The sequence below is a fragment of the Struthio camelus genome, chromosome Z, assembly GCF_040807025.1.
Source record: "Struthio camelus isolate bStrCam1 chromosome Z, bStrCam1.hap1, whole genome shotgun sequence".
NCBI classification, from domain to species: domain Eukaryota; kingdom Metazoa; phylum Chordata; class Aves; order Struthioniformes; family Struthionidae; genus Struthio; species Struthio camelus.
Window position 1 is genome coordinate 13,265,249 of NC_090982.1, and position 21,753 is coordinate 13,287,001.

Consider the following 21,753-nt stretch of genomic DNA (forward strand, 5'->3'; position numbering starts at 1 on the left):
GTTCTGAGCAGCTTTGGCTGCTTTAATGAGAAAGAGACTTTAACTAATAACCAATTTTTAGTCCTGCTCAGGCCTTTTCAGTTTATAGAGTCTAGCTCCTCTTAATAGCCTCTAGCAAGGCACTTGAACAAAAGGCAGATAGAAAACTTCGGTTCTTTATCATGAATGGATTGTTTTATCTACCCTTGGCCTGTGCAGCTCAGCCTTACAGCACCAAAGTAAGGGCACTCTGCTGTTTAAGATGGGTTGGGAACCTAGCAGCCAAGAATCTGCTCCACTCTATTTCCAAGAAATTTACTTCAGAAGCATGACTTATAAAGGGAGGACTATTTCATCCCCTATTATATTATTCACATCACAATGCTATATAATTCCTTCTCTAATGATTTTCTTCAGAGTATTTTCTTCTAACACTTTTTCTCAGAAGAAGGGTACAATACAGGCCGCACTCCCACCAAGCAGCTATTTTGAAAGATAAAGAGCATAATTTTTGTCACCAGTCGAGCTATTTTATTCCCTGGTTCCTTAAGAACTCCCAGGCACATGTCATCCAGTCCTGGCAAACACTCACTAATTCCTCCAGTTTTTGTATCCCTTTTTTTTGTTAACTGACAATGTTCCATCAGCAGATAAACATTAGCATGCCTTTTCCTTTGTTGTGGGGACCAGAACACAATGTTCATTTTTCTCCTGCCTTTTAATGTTCTTTTTCTGTACAGAAAATGTGTACTTTGTCTGGATTATATTCATTTTACCTTAGAGGTAAGGTAATACAATAAGGAAAGAACCGAATGTAATGTCCACAGAAAAAGCCCTTGTCCCTATTTCAATACTACAGGGAAAGTATCGAGGAGGGGTGGCACAACAGTCCTGACTATGGACACACAACAAATTCCAAGAGTTCAGATTATGATTTAATGTCATTTATAATCAGCCAGCAGCACTCCGAATCAGACCTTCCTTATGCAAGGCACAGCCACAATTAACCAAGAAGAGAGGCAGATGCTTACATGGAGCTTATTCATACCTAGAGAGCTTAGGTAATTTCTGGCATTTCCTGTTTCTAGCTGGACTATAAATAGCATTAACCATTTACGTCTTCAAAGTTTAATTACTCTTCATAGGAATCCTAGTGAGATACATGTTATACCTATTATTATCAACCCTGTTGATGAGGGCCAGGAGACAGGAATGGTGAGTGAATTGTAAAACCACCCATGGGAAGAGAAGTTAGACTGTGGGATGAAACTGCGAGAGCTCCTGGCGTATACCTGTACAAGACTGCGTTAGATCTTCTTTCTATACTGGCCTCCCCACAGCTGCATCACCCATTCCACTTGAGCTAGGAACTGACTGTAACCACGTTTTGGGGGTGTAGATAGTCATTCAGATTTGAGTTAGAGGTGTGATGGCCTTCCAGTTAAAAAGTGAACTGCAATTCCATTACAACCAAAACAGTTCAAGATGCCCTTCCCTTTCCTTATGAACTTCCTTGGCATCTTTGACAGTGTACTTGCTGTACAGGCATTTTTGCTGCTTTATGAGGAGGATGCCTTCAACCTAAGCCTGACGTGCCTGTGCCACTTAGAGACCTCTTGTGTACCTGCACATCCCAAGGACTCGCAAGAGTTTTCCTGCTGAAAGTGGCAGCAAGCCTGTGACCAAAGGGACTGCAGACAAGCAGGTGAGAAAACTGGTGGGGAAAGGGCAGATGAGTTTTTAACAGCACTCCTAAGTCTGCAGCATGCTGCTGAGTTTGCCAGGACCGGTCACGGTGTGAATACAGAGCCCCAGAAAAACACTGACATCCTGGGCTGGTGTTGGAAATGTGCCCAAATGCAAAACGTGAGACTTTAGAGTAGAAAACCCTGTTTGCCCATCTGTCGATCTGTCTATCCTGGAGACGTCCTATCGGAAATAGTTTCAGCAGCACATGCTGCAGGTGTGTGTGTTCTCCTTATTAACTCCTGAGCCCACAGGCCAAATAGTCAAATTCGACAGATAGTGATCACAGAGATACGGAATTCCTTCAAGTTTTACGGAAATAGGTGTATGGGTGGCAGAGAAACCATGCACACTAACGGAAAGGCTGCAGCAGGCACTAAACACTGGTTAACAGCCAAGAACCTACATGGGACGGAAATGCCATCAGTTTCCCAACTGCTGGAAAGCTCCAGTCAGAGCCACACTTTACTGAACAGGGGAAATCACTCTCTAGTCAATTTACTGATGTCTAATAAGGAGGAGTAAGTTCACAAAACAGCTTTGATGCATCGGTTAAGTCAAGCAAGCGTAAGACAGATATCCAAAGGAAATTAGGATTTGTTAACTCTGCAGCTTCTGGAACTACTTCTTTTGATGCAAGAAATAGCATCTAAAAGGGGCTGCATGGCAGGTTCATTTTTTTATATCAATTTATTCTTTTCGAAAACAACCTCACTTCAATATATACTCACACAAGCAGTTAACCTATCCTTGTTCTTCTTTCTATTCACAAGAATTAAACCTTGAAAAAGGCCTCTGTGTCTCAGGAGCACAAGTCACTGGAATGTCCCTGAATTTCAGCACTTTTCAGTCTTCTGTTTCCTGAGTCCACCTACAGACATTTTTTTCAAGTGTTTGAGAGTCACATGAACGTAACACGGGTTGTGTTGTGCCCCCCCTTGAATGGGTCTCGGAAATGAAAGGGCTAAGGTAAAACGTTACCTAGACAATGTAGGTGATCTCCAGAGCCTCTCAGAGACATTTCAGAGGATGGTAAACAAGACAGCAGCATCCAACCTTGCCATTGGAGGCTATTCACGTTCACATCTAACAGAATTTCTCAGTGTAATACTGATCTTTAGGTCGTGGTAGAACTGTGCTGACTCCCAGTTATTTACAAAAGCTTTAGAAAACCTGACCTGATCTAGAGCATGGTTTCTACATCCAGGTAGTCAGCATGCAACCTTTGCTGCGAATTCTCTGATTTATTTGCACTTTAATACCTAACAAATGCAGAAAGCCACATCATCTTCCATTCTCCGTATCATTATGATCTGGATTTCCTTCTACATTTGGCAGGGATACTCAGGAAGTATCATCTGGTCTATTTTTGATCCACTTTTTCCTATTTGAATCCCGAATTGGAGAGAAAAACAGAAAGAGTATCTTTGAATTCTGAGCCTCATAAGTCAATGTCTATTGAGCCAGATTTGTAAAAACATTCTCTTTCCAATGCAATATTGAAATTGTAAGTATAAATTCAAACGCTTTCAGCAAAAATGTTTCAAACCTTTTGTGGCCAAAAAGGAACCTCAAATGCCAAAGGCTACCATGGCAGAACTGTCCAAGAAAATTGTAGTTCTCTGCACAGAATAAAATAGAGCGCTGCAGACTTGCATTTCCACAGCATTGCATTCCCTATCTCCATGCACACCATCTGAGATAGCCAGGAAAAAAGAAACCTACTTATCTGCACCCTTACCATGATCCAGAGATGCGACCCAATGCCAAGGGAGCTGACTGTACCACAAGTGGAGGATTATTCTCCCCTTCAGGCAAGCATTACCCTGACCCTACTCCCTGCCAACAGTGCTGGGGAGAAATGATACAATCCACTTTTCTCATTTTCATGAAATGATTCATGAGAAAAAGTAGTTAGTTTGGGATATGGGAGTTGACACTTGCCGAGCATTTTAATCTGGCTCTTTCTGTGGTGCTTTCACCATCCTACAGCTCTGCAGCATGAAACAAAAGAAAAACTATGCATGAAAGTGTAGGCTTAGATAAGCTTCCCTATTTAAGCCTGAGCTCCCAAGAAAATCCAGCTATGTTGTAGCACTGTTTATCTAATCTGCTTTTCTGGCACTCCCCATCTAATAACTTTTTAATCCACTGTTTCTTTCAACTACACCTGCAAGTTACAGTGTTAATGTAAAAAGCAGAAACACGGCAGAAGAGAAGGATAGATTTCTGTATTTCCCAGTGGAAATGGCAGGCAGAACCCAGCCCTTACTTTTCGTCTGTCTGACAAGCACTGGTCACCAGCACTGACCAGCCCATCACCATGCACATAGCTCAGGGCAACTTTCGGTTTCTTTCCTAGGAAGTGTCTGGGACCCAGAAGGGGGTGAGGAGAAGCTGGGCTAGTGTGGTGGTGGTGAGGAGAAGGCCAGGAGAGAGGACTTAAAAGTTTCACTCGCTGTATTCACTGAGTGCATGTCATGGAGCAGCTAATTATTTCTAAATGTAATTGAAAAACTTTTAAAGTAGCTCATTTCTATGGAGATGAAACTTTAAAGATGAGCCGATTGACTTCTGGTCTACATCCCTAAGGATAAAGACTGCAGGATGGTCTAGCTGGCAAAGAGAGCAGTGCCATCTGCCCATGAGATGCTCATACTGCTTCCCCCAAAAGCAGACTTTTGTTTAGTAGTTATATACCCATAGTGAGCAGGGAGAGGAGGGTGTGGGTTTATCCTGTGTGCAGATGCTGACTCTGCCAAGCCAGAATAGCTCGTGACGGGCCAGCCTGCTGCAGGGGAGATCTGGGGCATGGCTAGAGGTCATGGAGCAGCTATGTGAGGGAGAGGCAGTGAAGATTCAATAGCAAAGGCCAGAAGGCATTTCCAGGCCCTCAAACTAATTAACTCAGAGACAGGAAACTGTAACACCAGCAAACAAATTTGCCTCTTGCTGCACCTGAAGAAAGCCAAAAGGGAGCCTGCAAACAAGCAAGAGGAGCTCCAGCTCCTCTTCCGTAAGAAAGTTGAGTTATCTGCCCGTAAGATGTTCACATTGCTTTTGCGTTTTGGAAGTTGGGTGCCAAGCAGCTGGATGTTTTCAGTCTCTTTTGCCTCTCTTTCTCTCTCTCTTTTGCCAGCTTGTGGGTGAGCTTTCCACAAGGCTGTAATATGTCAGGCAAGATGCAGTCATGGGGAAGCTGGAGGAGAGGGAGAGGCTTTTGTTTCATACTTCTTACATCCAGAGTGAGCAGGGAGAGGCGAGCGTGGACTGACACTGACGCTGCTAAATTGAAAACAGCTCATAGTAATGGGGCCAAGCTGCTGCCATGGAGGATCTCCAGCATGATCTCCACAAACTGTTTAGGTTTTATATTTCCCAAGTCAGGGGTATAAAAATATGACTAGTGATATGTATGTGTGAATGGTCGTAAAAATATCCATTAGGCAAAAAAGCTCTACAAGCTTGAAACAGCCCTAAACAGCCTCATGCAGGTACTCAATAAAGCATGTCCTCTACTCTCTGAAATGTTAACCGCTGTACGAGACAGACAGCTTACAAGGAGGCTTTGCACCTACTCTAATGCTGCAGTTCAGACACTAAAAAATTATTTTGGTTTCCTTATTTAACTCTCTGAACTGACTGCCTTTGCTAAAATCCTGTAGTCAAGATTTTAGAGACACTGGACTCTCTGAATTCCTTCCAGGGATTTATATAGACTGACACATTGTGTTCATAGAACAGCTTAACATGGGAGAGGATTTTTATTCCATCCAGTACTGGTGTTAACTTGCTGACAGGAGTTTGTTTTGGTGGCTGGATTACTTTATTCTTAATGCAGTATTATTGAAAGCAGTATAGCTTTGGGGAAAGGTTTCCTTGATTTTGTAGTTAATTATTTGCATAAAATCGGTCCTTAATTTCTTTTTGCTCAGTAAGTGACATGAGTCCTGGTCCTCCAGACACTTGTACACGACATCAGTCACTTCCCCTAAAAGCCTGGTCTCCCCACCTTAATTAGTCGTTAGATCTTACGCTGTCTTTTAACAAAAGTTAGCTGTGTCATAAATGTCTATAATCAAGAGGGGAAAATGAGTGAGAAGAAATGATTTTAGTATCTAAAAATAACAACTAGCAGCTCCATGAGATAAAATACACTTCATCTCCCTGCGATTACACCACCAGCAAAGGGTGGAGGAAAAAAAGACATATTCTCCCAAAGCAAATGCAAACTTCAAAGGCAGTGAGAAACTGTCAACGTGCTAATCTCCAGTGGTACCAGAACGGGGACTGTCAGGAAGCGCTAAATACTTCCACAAGAAGTGTTTTTGCACAGTAAACATAAGAACATTGGAAATATAGAATATTCCTCTTTAAAATCCCACAGCGCTATTACTCAGTACAATGCAAACTGAATTCCATGCTTGCCCTCTCCCTCCTCCTTTACTTCTGTTAGTGATTACGTTCAACTACACAACAGCAGGATGAACACAAAAGGAAGACTATTTGTGAATGAGTGATGAGATCTTTCAGTTAGCACCATTTATTCATAGAATCACAGAATAATTCAAGGTTGGGAAAGACGCTGGGAGGTCTCTAGTCCAATGGCCCGCTGCAAGCAGGGTCCGCCATGGGGGTCAAACCAGTTGACCAAGACTTTCTCTAGTTGCATCCTGAAAACCTCCAAGGATGGAGACTGTGCAACCTCTCTGGGCAACCTGCTCCCAATGCTTGTCTGTCCTCAGAGGGAAAAAGTGTTTCCTTACCTCAGCTGCACCCACCAAATCCCTCCCGCCAGACACCACTGGCCTCCCCGGACCTTCTTGGGGTTGTGGACGTCTCTTTTGCACTGGGTCCCAAACCGGAGGCAGTGTTCAGCCAGGATGTGACGAGGTCGAGCAGAGGGACCATCCCTGCCCTGCCTGCCCTCGGCTGTGCCCCTGCTTGCATGCCCAGGACACTGCTGCCTTCAGGGCTGCTCAGTGCACACTATGCCTGCTCCGCTCACTGCCGCCAGAGCTGGGGCTTCTCGGCAGAGCTGCTCCCGGCCCCGACCAGTGTCACCGCTCTGCCGTGACACTGCAGAGTCACGCTCCGCCATCCTGAGGCAGGGTGGGCACTTGTCCATGGTGGATGTTGTGGGGGCCCTGCCATTCCCTTCCTCCAATGTGTCTAGGACCCTCTGGATAGCGTCTCTAACTGTAAGCACATTGACTAGTCCCAGTGTGGTGCCATCTGCAAGCCTGATGAGAGTGCACCTCATAGTCTGCTGAAGGTCATTGAAAAAGATATTAAACAGCATAGCTCGCAGGACAGACCTGGATGTATTCCGCTTGTTACCAGTCTCTGGATAGAGTACAACTGCTTAACCACCACCTTCTGAGCCTGACTGTGCAGTGCTTTTTTACCTGTCTAGTTGCCCATCCATCCAGACTAATAATATCCTAACTTGTATAGATGAGTATTGTGGGAGACAGCGCCAAACACCTTGCTAAAGTAAATGATATCCATGGCTTTCTCCCCATCCAAAAATTCAATCACTTTATTATAGGAAGCGGTCAGGTTGGTCTGGCATGATCTACCCTCGGAAGATCCATGCTGACTGTTCCTAATCACCTTCTTCTCCATCACATGCACAGAAATGTGTTTCAAGACAACTTGCTTCATGATTTTTGAAGGGACCAAAGTGATGATGATTGGCCTGTAGGTCCCTGGATCACCCTTTTGGCCTTTTTTGGAGCTGCATATTAATGCAGTAAATTCAGACATCTGTGGTTTGAGAAGGTCAATAAAGGACAATGAAAAATTGTACCCAGTAAAAGTGGCCACGTAAGAGAAGTGAACTCAACATTATATATTCTATAATAGGTAATTACAATTAATAATTATTGTTATAATTTAACATCTATTACCTGTTTAACAATAAAGACTACAGTTCATATATGACTCCTACTGTTTTAGGAACAAACAATGAATGATAGTTCCTAAAGACCCAAAGTTACAGTCTGAACTAATGAGTCCCAGAACAGAGGAGGAGCAACCAGATTCACAGGGAAAGATGTACCTGTTACCTGTTAGTTCAATACTCTGCTTCCCTGAGATAAGGAATGAGCAACACAGGCTGATTAGAAGTATGCCACCATTTCCTTTCTTACCATTCCTGGTACACCAGGATAAGAGTCTTCAGCTCAGATCATCACCTGGATGATCTTCCTTTGCCTCTGTAGATTTCTTACAGATGACTCCTTTGCTTTTCTGGCTTTTGTGGACAAAAATTTCTCCACTCCCCAGAGCTAGGACTTCAACAGAGCTATGCCATTTTACACAGCTGTGAGTCTGAGCCATGCTTCTGAGAAAACCCACAGCTTGTGGCATTGCCATGCTGTGGGGAAAGGAAGCAAGATAAAATACATGACAATATCTGAGAAAAAGAGAAACCACTGGCCCAAATCATTCTTGAGCTAATCTGCCTTTTGAAACCAATAGAGCAACACCGACATTATGCTGGAGTAGTAAGCGGTAATTAGGCGGAGGGCTTTTCTCTACATGAAACAGTAAAGAAGACTTATACCAGTCTTGTGTTAGGGGGTTACATTTGCAAGGTATTAGGAAGGGGAAGTGAAAGGATAAGAAAGTATTCTCCTTCCTTTGGTGGAAAGCAATGGAGGTCTGCTGGGCTGGGTGATGTGGTCTATGAAAGAACATGTGGCTGCGTAAAACAGGAAGCAGTGAAATCTGCTGAGCTTCGATTTCTGAGGTGGGAAAGGGAGGAAAGGGGCGAGGAAGTTTTGTGCCATTGCTGCTTCAGGCTAAGTCACTAAGAAGAGTTCACTGAAGCAAGTCATGCTATAATGAGTTATCCCAGCTCAAATTCTCACCTATGGGATACATCTTTTGTCACCCAGCTGAGAAGAAGCTAAACCTAAGGCAAGCTCTAAATTTTATTTTCCTCTGAATTCTTTCCAGACTTAGAAAAAATAAAGAAGGTAGGAATGGGAGAGGGCGACCAGGAGAATGAAAGGCCAAAAGAACACGTTCTAAAACAACAAACTGATACCATAAGTACCAATAAAGACAGGTGAGTGAGCCACGATGACTATTTTTTGGATGCTACAGTTTCATCATTACCTTCTCTGCCCCGGCTGTCATGCACTACCCAGAAAATTAGCAGAGAAACCATGAAGGACCAGAACCCTAAGGATCTATGCAAGTTTACTCTAATTCAAGATTTGAGCCAAAGGTCAAATATTTGACATCAACTTTGTTAGATGCTATTACTTCTTCTCAGCTTGGATTTAATGTTTAATTGTCCCCAGAAGCATCCCGCATTCACTGTTTGCATTAGGGTAGACCCAGGAGAAGGAGAAAAACTATATCAGAATCTCAGCTTCTGTAACTGCTATTATGGTAAAATAAAAAAGAAAGTTTCATAGTAGAGACCAAAAGATGTCTTGTGTACAGTCTTGCAGACTTGATTTAGTTTGAACTGAAAGGCAGAAGCCTTCGGTTTCCTTCTAAACAACTGCTGTATCAATAAACCTAGATTAAAAGAAAGTTTTTGGGTGAGAACTCTGCCTGCTCCTATAGAGCCATGCCAATGATGCCTGTCACCCTATTAAACCATCCTGTGGTCCCTAGGTTGACAGCCCATGTTTGATAACAAGCAGCGGATGGATGGCTGTTTCACATGACAGGAGGCTAAGCCAGAAAATCCAGTATGGCAGAACACCTTCCATCTCACTTGGAAGGCATCCTTTAAACGCAGATGACAGCTATTTATCCTGCAATGTTCTCCTATTCTTTTGGCAGCAAAAGCTCTGCGAGAATTGAGTAATCCATGCTTTCTGCAGCTCCTCGGTGAACTCTAGTAACCCTTCTGTCTGCCGCTACTGGTTGTGGAGTGTATAGGCAGGTTTAGAAATTCCCTCGTGGGTTGGCACTTCTGAGAGCCACAATTTTGCAAACAGTTGTTGATGTGAGCGTCCTCCCTTGCACTAGAATAACCCCAGAACTGAGACAAAAACATCCATTGACAAATACTCTCCAAGAGAGGCCATATACATAATAATGGCATATGTTTTGCATTTAATTGTGATTTTACAAACAGGCATTAGTAGTAAACACATCAGCTAAGCAATAATTCTACATGCAAGAGCATGAAGGAGTCCTGTCAAAGAAAGAACATCTGTTGAAAATTCTACCTACTAACTTAATTAGTGCTTGCTGGCAGCTAATTACCATGTCTTCCAGGGTGTGTTAGTACATGTTAAATCACTGTTTTCACTTCATGCTTTTTAATTGTAATTATTCAAATACAATCTACATGAGATGCCATCTATATCCCTTTTGGTCAAGCGTGCAAACTGGGCACAGTAAGAGGCAACAAGCACTACCCAAGTAACTCAGATTCAGCTCCAATGCGTCTAGCAGTCAGATAGTACACCAGCAACATGCTTACAGGAAGGTTCAACTAGATCTACTGTTGAGGTTATAGTAGCCGATATACTGATCAGCTGAGAGAGGCTTGTGCTAGTGTGACCCTAATATTACAAATATGTGAGTGTGTGTGTGTGTGTGTGTGTGTGTGTGTACATATATATAAAATATACGTATATATATGCATATTTAACTATGCTTTTAAGCAGAGATATATCACCAAAATATTAAAGAAAACTTAGAAGGTATTCCTTAGCTATGTCTTTACCACTACCAATGGAAAGCACTAGAAAACAGAGTTGTTATGACCACAGAGTCACAAGACACAAAATGTCCTGCTCATTTTCTGATCTACTGGCTTAGTTGTGTTCCTGGATGTTGATCAAATAGCCACAGGAGCAAGAAAGATCCGTTAAGGCCATCAGGACTCATGACTGCCAGTTCTGAATATGCTCAGAAAGAGTTCCAGTTGTCAAACTGTGCTTGAAGCTCACGGGATCACAGAATAATTCAAGACTGGAAGGGATGCCGGGAGGTCTCTAGTTTGACTGCCTGCTCCAGGCAGGGTCAGCCATGGGGTCAGACCCAGGTGATCAAGGCTTTGTCCAGTTGCATCTTGAAAACCTCCAAGGATGGAGACTGTGCAACATCTGCCCCACTGCCTGACTGCCCTGACAGGGGAAAAGGTTCTCCATACATGTAGTCTGGACCTCTCATTTCAACCTATGCCTGCCGTCTTTCATTTTCCCACCATATATCGCTGACTCCTCAATCTCTTCTCCATAGGTAGAAGGCACCCAGGAAGCCGTCCTTGCTCCAGACTGACTTGGCCCAGCCTCACAGCCTCTCTTTACAGGGCAAGGGCTCCAGCACCGATGCCTCGAGGACTTCCCTGCACCCGTTCTGCGTTGTAAACATCTCTCCTGTGCTGGGTCCCACCCCAGCGGCAGCGTCTGGGCCCTCTGGGCCATGCTCTGGCCGTTCACACTGCCCAGGACGCTGCCTGCCCAGGACTTCTTTGGTCCCCTTACAAGCTGTTGAGGACTATCAGATGGATATTACTAGCAGAGTATGTTCCCAGCCAAAGGAGAGAATGGCTTGCCAAGTTCAACCATGGATGGCTAGGGGCAGGAAGTGAGAGCACCGCTCTAAGCAGAAGGGTGATCCTCCACAGCAGGTGGATGGCAATGGAGAAACCTTAATGCAGCAGCCGGAGTAATTTTTCTAAGCTGGAGAGAAAAAAATTATCCAGAAGAGAACATCACCTCAGGTAACTAATGAGAAAGAGCTGGAGCCATACTGCTGTAAATCAGTTGAGCCCCAGTACATTCAAGGAGATGTGTGTCTATTTGCACTGCCTCAGGATTAGACCTGAAATACCTTATTCCCTAAGGAATCATTCCATTTCTCATTATGTGTATCACCTTCCATATGCTGGCACATTATACAGCAGCAGAGGGTTGCTTGTAATGTCTTTACAGTGCTGCACTGCATGATAACGAGTTGTTCACTGACGTGTCAGAAATTTTTTTTAATGAGGTGCCTCTGCTGCTCCAAAAGAGGGTGAACTCTGAAAATTAATTTTTATTGTTTATATTCAGCATTCATTTAGATCCAGTGGCAAATCCACAGTTTTTATGGCCCAGCTCAAACTCCTTTTGCCACACTCCTGCTGAACTGGTTTGGACAAACAATCATTATTCATTTTTCTTTCTTCAGCACAAGTCAAAGGTGGAAAAGTCTTTACAAAGACAAAGAGTTCTGACAGAAAGTTTGTAGGATGCTAATAGGAGCAAGGGCAGTCTAGTTGTGCATCTATTTAGTCAGATTAAATGAGGGCTACATCAAACTCTCTCCCTTGTCTGCAGAATGGAAGGAAAAAGTAGAAGGATCTTGCTCAGGTTTAAAATAAAAGTTAACCTAGGGGCAAGGGGCACATTTATGTTCTAACTGAAGCTGAATTTGCAATCTGATGCAATCCTGGTATCAGTCATTGAGTCAAAAGTCATTCCACAGTATCACTCGCTGTCTTTAATTATGTCCCCTGTCTAGGCATATGCTAAACTTCCACTTGAGCAGGATCACTTACTTGCTTCGAAGTTAAGACCCATACTTAAGCGTCTTGCTTAATCACAGTTGAGTTTGATCCAGTTCTAAGTCAAACTAAGTAAAGATTGCTCCAGATTAAAGGTAAATTAGATCAGGCCCTCAAACCATGTTCAATACCCAGTGCTGGGGCAGATGAGGCACAAGAGTTAAACAGAAGCATGACACAACACAATTCACACAGTACTGATTTTTAATGAGGCTATTAAGCAGACCTTTCGCTGTTGTAAATCAGTATCACAGCATGGAAGTTCACAAAACAGTGCCGATATGCAATAGCCGAGATTTACTAGCAGAGCAGGGGGACTGCGTAAGAGTTCAGAGGGGCCAGTGCCCAGGGCTGCGCTTTAAGATTTAACTGTGCCCCCTCGTGCCGATGCGTCGCAGCTGCAATACAATCTTTAATAACAATTCATACGTGCTCGGCCTAGCAAAAGAAGCTGATGAACTGTATTTATTTTTACCTTAGTGCTCCTGGTTCAGCTCTTCTTCATTCATCAGTTTAGCATCCTATCCATCCTATGGACACCAGATGAGCCTGAGTTTTCCCTAAGATACCTTAATTAAAATTATATGTGCATACTATCAAGCAAGTGTGGAGGTGTGCATTTAAAAACCATTATTATCTAGCTAAACCAAACTGAATTTTTTCCAGATCATTGAGCGTAATGGATTATCTCCACTCTAAATTTTAGGTTGGCATTGTCTGCTGTTGGGTTACTTGAGTGTACTGTGAAAACACACTTTTCTTTACAAATGTAAAAGCTAGAAAGAAAAATCCATGCGTTACACCAAAGTGTTTCTGCTCAAACTTCCTAAAATAACTCTTTGAAACACAGTGCAGGTTCAGGCAACCTCAGCTCTGAAAAAATGAAGTCATCAATTTTTGAAAAAGGCCTTTAGATCAGAAACAATTAGGCTTAATTTTAACTCACTTCAGGCTTCAGCTATAACCATTTGTAATGCTCTGTAATGCACTGTAAATCTTAAAGAACTTCAGGAATGTTACAAAACATTTGACAGAGCATTAATAATTGTTTTCCCATTATTTTACAATTAATCACAAGAATACATAATTACTGTGCAATCAATAAAGATAAATCATAAATTAATCTCATGATTAGAGTATTGGCTTTATCTCAAGTACTCTAATTCCATTATGATTAGATGTGGGATGTGAATTGTTTCTCTGATAAAGCCAATACTGAACTGAAAAAGAAATGCTTGGAGAAATCACTTAGAGAAAAAAAGTATAATGCTGTTATATGTGACAAGCGCGTACCTTCACTTATTATACTGTCTCTCCAGCACTAAAAGAGTACAAAACAATTATAGAGGCTTCAGATATATCCGAAATTGTTATCTGTTGAGAAATACAAATGAATGTATCAGTTTATCTTCAGGAAAAAAAGGGAACAGGAAAATTCATTCTAAAGACTCAGCAAGTCATGACAGGTACACAGATATTACATTTTTCAATACCCAGTTCTTGTCTCAACAGCAGTAAAAATAATCACCAGTGACTGTAAGAGGTATAAAGTCTAGAACAGATTAAAATACATTCTTGGCATAGCTAATTCTTGGAGCTCACATTGACGAAACATGTACCATAATAAGGACTTAACAAAATCCCCCAAGTAACCAGACATCAACATGGATAACAAACCTGCAAAGATTTAAAATTAAAAGTTATAATCAACAGGAGTTGCACTCTGAAAAAGGAGGCAAGCTCCTGACTACTGTTGTGGATATGGACCTCTACCTCCATTCTCACCTTTGGCCATTAACAAGCGAGTTGCCCAAGAGAGCTAGAGAAAAGTCCTGGGTCACTTTAAGGAAGAAAAGCTAACAGTAGCACTGTTTTATATTTCCTGCTCATCCCCACTGCTGTTACGTGTGGTTCTTCTTTCTTCCCTCTTCCTTCCCTCACACCGCAGGAACACAGGATCCTTCCCAGGTTTAACACTGAATAGAAAACTAAATTGAACACAGTGGTCATATTTTGTAACGTGCAAATGCACACAGTTACACACAAAATAAGGAAGGGGCATGTCTCTTCTCTGCAACAATGGTGGAAGACATAGTCCAGTCTTCTCCTCCTTCCACACCTGGTGAGGCAATTCATTACCTGAAACAAGACACTGGTCAGAGTTCAAAGACTTTGCTCCCCCTGTTGCCAGCTGGTTTTTCAGGCCTTACCAATAATTCAGATCTTTCATATGATTTTCCTGGCAGGTGGTCTCCAAAGAAGTGGATGATTTATAAATTCAGTTATTACTGATGGAGTAAGATAGAGCGGGGTTGGTCATTCTTTATTAAATTACATTTTATCCCTTGTCGTTGGTTTTGTGTTTATACAGGCTGTTCCTCGCGTGACCTGCATCAGGACCACCCCTGTGCCAATGCCACAATTTGGTGAACTGAGCATGCAGGCTGATATAGTCCAGTCCTCTCCCATCTGACAGTCATTTATACCATCACCAAAAGTCTTATCTCTATAATTCGCCAAGTAACTCACTAAACTAGCTAAGTTAATCTAGAAGCACAGGATCCTCCAGTATGGTAGCCCACATAAGATCTACTGATCAGCAAAAAATATTCTTTTTTCTACTAGTAGATAAATATATCATAAAAACCTTCTCCAGGCATGCATTGTCTGGAACATTTCTAATTCTTAAAATTCTTAAAATATTTCCATTTTCTTAAAATATTTCAGTATTCTTAAAATATTTTAGTTCCTTTATAGAGTTTTGGGAGGTTCTCACAAATTTGTAGCTGGTCATAATATCTGCTGGTCTAAACCCAGAAGCGCTTTTGTAATCTCCTTCATCATTAAGCAAAAGTCAAAAAGTCTGCAAGCCTAACCCACAGCTGGGGTTCTTTCCCTGTCCTGAAATGATGGTTTGTTTCCAAATGGCACCCGGCAAGGACAGGTGACGGCCCTTCAAACCACTCTTCAAATTCACTCTTCATGATTTGCCTCAGCTCTGCACCCTCAGCTGCCCCCTTTCTCCCCCCACCTAACTCCCACCATGCAACTTGCTGTGCTGGTGGCAGCACCCGTGCATGAAAGCTTGAGATGAAGATAAGATAAGTCTGAAGAGAGCCCACCACCCAAGTGCGGGCAGGAGGCAGAGTTGGCACATCCCAGTCTCATGCGTTTCCCACCTTCCCTACATTTACACACACCTCACTGTGATTTTCAGCAGCCACAGCATGCAACACCACTCGCCTGGGGGAGACAGCCCTAACAGCCCAAGGAGGAGCAGCTGGAAAGCTGTGCCACTGCAGTGCTGATGTGCCCATAGCATGGCAGCAGGAAAAAAGCCAATATTTTTGTCTCCTGTTCCATGTGCTAACAGCAGCACATTGGGAAGCTGCAGCCCCCACAGGATGAGCTTCCCAGCAAGGACTCGAGGTGACAGTAGGAGCTTGAAACAGAGCTTAGCAAGAGAACAGGCTGGGTTCAATCTTTTTTGGACATCTTGCTGTACCTACAGACACAGAAGGCAAATCCTCAAGTTGTGTAAATCTGCATAGCTTCAATAATTTCAATGGATTGGTGCAACTTTATATCAAATGAGGATTAATCCCAATTTTAGCAGAAACACATGGAACTCCTTAGGGCACTAATGATCATTCTGTCCTCTGTTTGCATAACTCTAAGCACAACGACCTACACCTGGTCCCTAAAGTCCTGGGGCAACAAATAATGGAAATAACTGACAGCTCTCACAAAACGCTACACAGCACCTAAACATGTGAAGGATAAATTAAACGAAAAATTACAGCTTTACCAATTCTCTTCCCCCCTATTTAGAAAACCTACTGTGTCCTACAGAGCAAGAAGTATTGACGAAGCTATTACTCACAAAATGCTAAATTGATGCAGTTCTTCAGTTCACATTAGCTTTCTTTCCACTTCAGATGTGATGACTGCTGTAGCTAAGATTGCCTCAATCAAGTTTTATGCCCTCTGGAAATCTGACTTGAATTTATTTACAGGAAAAGGCAAAGTAAGACAGATTCTCTTTTGCATGGTTTTTGTAACTCAGCACGCAAATAGTTAATGATCTATTGAAATATATGTAAGTATATGTGTCCTTTATATCATTTTGTCCTAAATTTTTTCAGGGCACAGCAAAGGCTGACTGCTCCACAAGGAAGGTGAGCTTAGGAGTGGAGCACGACAGCGAGCAGTGACCTCCCCAGAAAGAAGCTGGACTACAACAAGGAGTTGATGAACTGGATATTTTCTGTGAAAAAAATGCCATAAGAATTCTTCTAAGAAATTTGTATTCTGCTTTGCTTGTTTCTTTTCTTAATCATTCCCAAATGTGTAAAGAGATGACAAACTGGTTTTATACGCTCTGAAACTGGAATGGAAGCATTTTAAATCCTGTTCACCCAGGTATGAATCACAATACAAGGTACAAGCACAAAAAATGGTGAGCCAGTCTTGGAAGTGACCAGAAGGCAGTAGTGCATGGTTGCAGTCTGCCTCCGTTGGAACAGCTATTATGTCTGCTGAAAACTGAGATGACACAGCTGAACAAAAAGCAAATTAGAAATATGCTGAGATCCTGGTCCTTTGATCCCAGAATCACAGAATCACAGAATCGTTTAGGTTGGAAGGGACCTCTGGAGACCACCTAGTCCAACCCCCCTGCTCAAGCAGGGTCACCTAGAGCACATTGCCCAGGATCACATCCAGACGGGTTTTGAATATCTCCAGCGAAGGAGACTCCACCACCTCTCTGGGCAACCTGTTCCAATGCTCTGTCACCCTCACAGTGAAGAAGTTTTTTCTCAGGTTTAGATGGACCTTCCTGTGGTTCACCTGTTGGCAAATGTGATTTAATAAAAGTTCGGTGTTTTTATTATATCTAGATAGGTGCGATTATGTTGTTGAAAAAAATGTAGCTAGTTCATCTCTGCTGCTGTGTTTCCTTTCGGCTCACTTTTTAGCTTATACTAATACTTGTTAGACTTTGATAGCGGAGGGCACACTTTGGCCTATTCTCCAAAAAGCACTGTCTATAATGTGGACTGACCTTGTGAAAAGATGTGAATTTACTTTGTCACAGATGAAGCTTGCCACACCAGCAAAGTCAAACTGCTTATGCAGGGGGTTGATCTGAGATACTTTTTGTATGCCTTTCATTACTGTATTGTTTTCGAGAATGAGTATGTCGCTTGCAGAGCTGATGTTTGGCTTTAATTGTGTAGCACTGTATCTTTTGCCTTCCAACAGACAAATATCGCCTGTATATTTTAGTCTTGAATTAGCTCTGTTTTCTTTTCATCTGCTGTTAATTCAAAGGCTCTGTTATAATCGTCACTTTCATTCTCCTTGTATTTCATCACCTGTCACTTCCACTCTCTCTCAGTGTCAGTCTTTACTGTATCTCCTAGCTTCAGGGAAAAAGAGAACCAACCTCCATATCAGGGTAGAACACATTTTTTACTGACCTACATATTTCCACCTTATCTTGCAATATCTGCTTCTGAGGTGACTGCATTGAGTACAAGACACAAATCAAGCAGTCTTTTTTTTTTCCCTTTACTTTTCAGCTTTTTGGAGGTGATAAATTTTAATGTCTAAGTCTCCAAGAGATCAGTAACAATACATAGCACAGGATCAGGAGAGACAAATGTTATCCCAGCTGCTCCACTCGTATCGCTCCTTCCAGTCTCAGAACCTGAGTCTAATTCATTAGCAGTGCTGCTCCTTGGTGGTCAGGCTCTGAGTAGGTATTTGGGTGTCCCCATAAGCTGAAAGGTTTCAGCCCCACACTCTGACCCCTCTGTTATCTTGCAAGTCACTGAACCTCTCTGTTTCTCATCCTGTAAGACAAATTAATAATGCTTGTCTTGTCTATTGCAGGATCTTTGTGAGGGCAACCTTCCTTTACTATTAGTCTCTGCAATGCCCAGCATAGCAGAACTGTGATCTCCTCTAAAGTCTGTAGGTATGGCTGTATTAAAAGCACTGGGAATAAGTAAGAATCACCACTAATATTGTTTTGTGCCTTAGCTCATCTCAAGTAATTCTGTTACTTCGTCTATGACCATACCAAGACGGACCATATCAGGGTCAGAAAGCAGGTCCCCAGAGCTGAAAAGAAAACACATGCAGTCACAAGTTGACTTTGCCTAAATTCTCAGTGAGGTTTTTTTTCCATTTCTGAAGACATGTAACTGCAGACAGAATACCCGGGGGCATGCCAGGGAGTGAGTTCATAGTGCATCCTGTGCTTGGCAGTTATCAGTTCTGTGCTTGGAGTCCTACCTGCACAGCGGAAATTGAAACAGACAAGGCTGGGACTGCTGCTTTAATGGGCTAGGAGTTCTGCTGAGGACAGCAGAGTAAATCAACTTAGCAGCTACTCAGCTGAGATAAAGCAACAGAGTTCCCCAGTGTAACTCACTGATCCGGTGAGGATATGAGTCTTTTACAGCCTTGTAGCATGGAGACTGGCCATGCAGTGCAGCAGGCTGTAGAGACTGAGAGGAAATTCCCTACTTAATCCCTCAGAGCAGTCATCAATCACATCATCCTAACTATCTACATCTACTAGCAGCTGCCTTTCTTTCAGAAGCAAATACCTCACTCAACTAATTCTCATCCACAGTAGCTGCTGAACCATTTATCTTAGTTTTCCTAGAAATACTGAGTTCTTTTAAGATAACTTTAAAAAATAATAGCCAATAAACAAGCAATATGAATTACACAGTAGCTATTTTATAAAGGGTGGGGCATCTTCCACTCCAGTGGAAAGGCCCTAGTTCTGCAACTCCCTTCATCCTGTTCCTGACATAAGAGTGCGTGAAACTACAGAGGGAGATTATGAAAGAGTTATTCAAGTCAAAACACTGGCAATAGCCAGCCCCATCAGTGTTGCGTCCTATGCAAATAACTTTACCACTCAGCTCATTCAAAGTTCAGCTGAAATCTCCTTTGGCAAGAAAGAGCAGATGGCAGCTCTTGGGGAAGAGTGAGGCAATCCACATAAGGAAGTGCTGCAAATAATTCACCATCTATTAAAATATTCAACATCTAGGAGTTAGACTGTCTGTATTTTTCGCCACGCAGCCTGGCCACTCCACTCCAGTGAAGCAGGGGACTGCTGTTGTGCTCAGTTTGTCTATGAGAAAACGGAAACAGCGAGAAACAAATGATTTGCCGAAGCCGCACAGCGAAGCTGGTACTTCAGTGGATGAATCCCTACCATTCCTAACTATTGCAAGGTGTTTCTTTGAGACATTCCCCCCTTATGATAAAAGGCTGACAGTCCTGTTGTTTTTCTTGCTTTCTTACTCAGATGGCCGTTCCCTGATGCCCCGTCAGAGTCAGGCTGAGCTACGTTCATCCAGCACTTGTGACTGCCAAGTTTAAATAGCATCAACTGTTGTGCCTAAGTACAGAACAGCTGTCCCTTAAAACAGTCACAGCTGCTTCAGTATGCAACAGGCCATCTGCTCATGTAACACAGATGGCTAAGAACACACCAGCTCTGGGCTTTGCTCTCTTCCCTGGCTCCAGGTCAAACTAAAGATGAGAGTTTTGATCTTCAAATTATCAGAGAGATGACCTCTCTGTGACTGAGCAGGGTTTCTGCAACAAGTAGGACAATGTCACAGTCAACAGGGGGAACAGACAGACAGAGCAGCTGCAGGAAACCAAATGCTCCCAGGGCTTGCACCAGCCACTTAGGACTTTCTCCCCGGGAGGATGAAGATGACCATACAGCACATCACTCCTCTATGCACGTGCACATATAGAGAAACAAAGAGCTTCTGGGGACCCTCAGGTCCTGAGATATAAGGAGAAAGAAATCTTTTTATGATCACGCTTCACAAAACGGTGAGACACACACATCATCGCTGTGCCTAAGAAAAGAAAAAAAAAATAAAAAAAACAAGCAAGCAAGCTGTAGATCTAATCAAAAAGCTAGGGCTCACAGAGAATAAGGGCTAGTCCAAAATCCGTAGTCTAACCTTTAACTCAGCTTGGATGTTACACTGCTTTATATTCTGAAGCTCCCGTTCAGAAAACTCTCTGAGCAAGCTTGAAATCTGGTTTCAAGTACATGGATAATCCAGGCGATGTCAAAAGGATTATCCGTGTGCTTAATGTGAGGGACATGTTTAAATGCCTTGCTGAATAGGGATTAAAATAGTCAGGCCAATTTCTACAGGTAAAAGTAGTACGCATGCATAGAATCTTCCTGGAAGCATCAGGCAACATGTGAATTTTAACTTTACAAAAAGGCAGAAGCTGAGAGTGATGCAGAAGATGGAAATACACAAAATAGAGAATACAAGAAATACAAAATACAAGAAAAAATAGTGACATAAGTGCTAAATCTTTAGCGTTCTCATTCTAAAATAACCTCAGTGCTGCTGCGAGATGGTTACAGACTTAATGCTAAACTTGTCCAGTTTGTTGATGATCTTGCTATTAACATAGGAGCCCTACTGAGATCCTGTGAAGATCTGAAATCCAAGCAGTGTCAGGAAAATGATGCTCTTTTAAAAACCCAGCGCCCATTTTAAGCCTTGGTCTTAACGAGTTCAGTGAGCTATAGACGCACAGTGGTAAAACTCCATAAATAGGAATTTCAAGGGAAGGGGAAGGACACAGCAAAGAACCACGCTCTCAATTGATGTTGCAAATGGAAGCAGTTCTGAGATTGCCACTCATCTTCACACGATCCCCATTGCCTGTATTAGTAAGTGACTTCACTGTGTTTCATTGTTGAAATAACAATAACTGGGAAGAGAAACATAGCTTTTCTGAGATAAATGACTTTATCTGATTCTTCAAAATGCTGCCACAAGGTAGAACTGAGAAAATTTGGAATTCACTATCTGACAAGGGTTTCCTGAACCCCAGCATGAGGTTATGAGCTACAAATTTAGTTTGCCAGTACTGGCCATGAGAATATTCCCTCCTGTTCAGTTCAGGTGAATGTGGGGTCTGGACTGTTTACTCTCAGACTTCTTGAGGTTCTGCACACCTTCACAATGTCCCTCAGCTTGCTCTCCGTGGATCTTCCCCAGACCACTTTCAGCTTCTACATCCATATTCTTCACTTCTGGTCTATTCATTTCCATTTCTTTTACATTCCTTCCTCATTCTCCTCTCCTTCCTCTCTCTTATGTTTGTTCTCCTCATCCCTTTTTATGTTCTCGGCTGTAGCAAACCAAACTCAAGTCTCAATTTAAAGCCACAGGATCATGGCAAAACTGCACATGACTGAAATCAGAAGCAACCATCTTGCAAAGCATACGCAGAGAGAACATCATTGCCTGTGTACTTTTTTCTAAGGCATAGGGAGTCCACTTGTAAAAACTAAAAATGGCACCGCCCACTGCCTTTCACTCAGCAATGGCCAGAGGCTCTTTGACTCAGACATGATTGACTAAACCCTCAACCTAGTCTAGATGGTATCTATTTCTTTTCATTACTGCAGCAGCTCA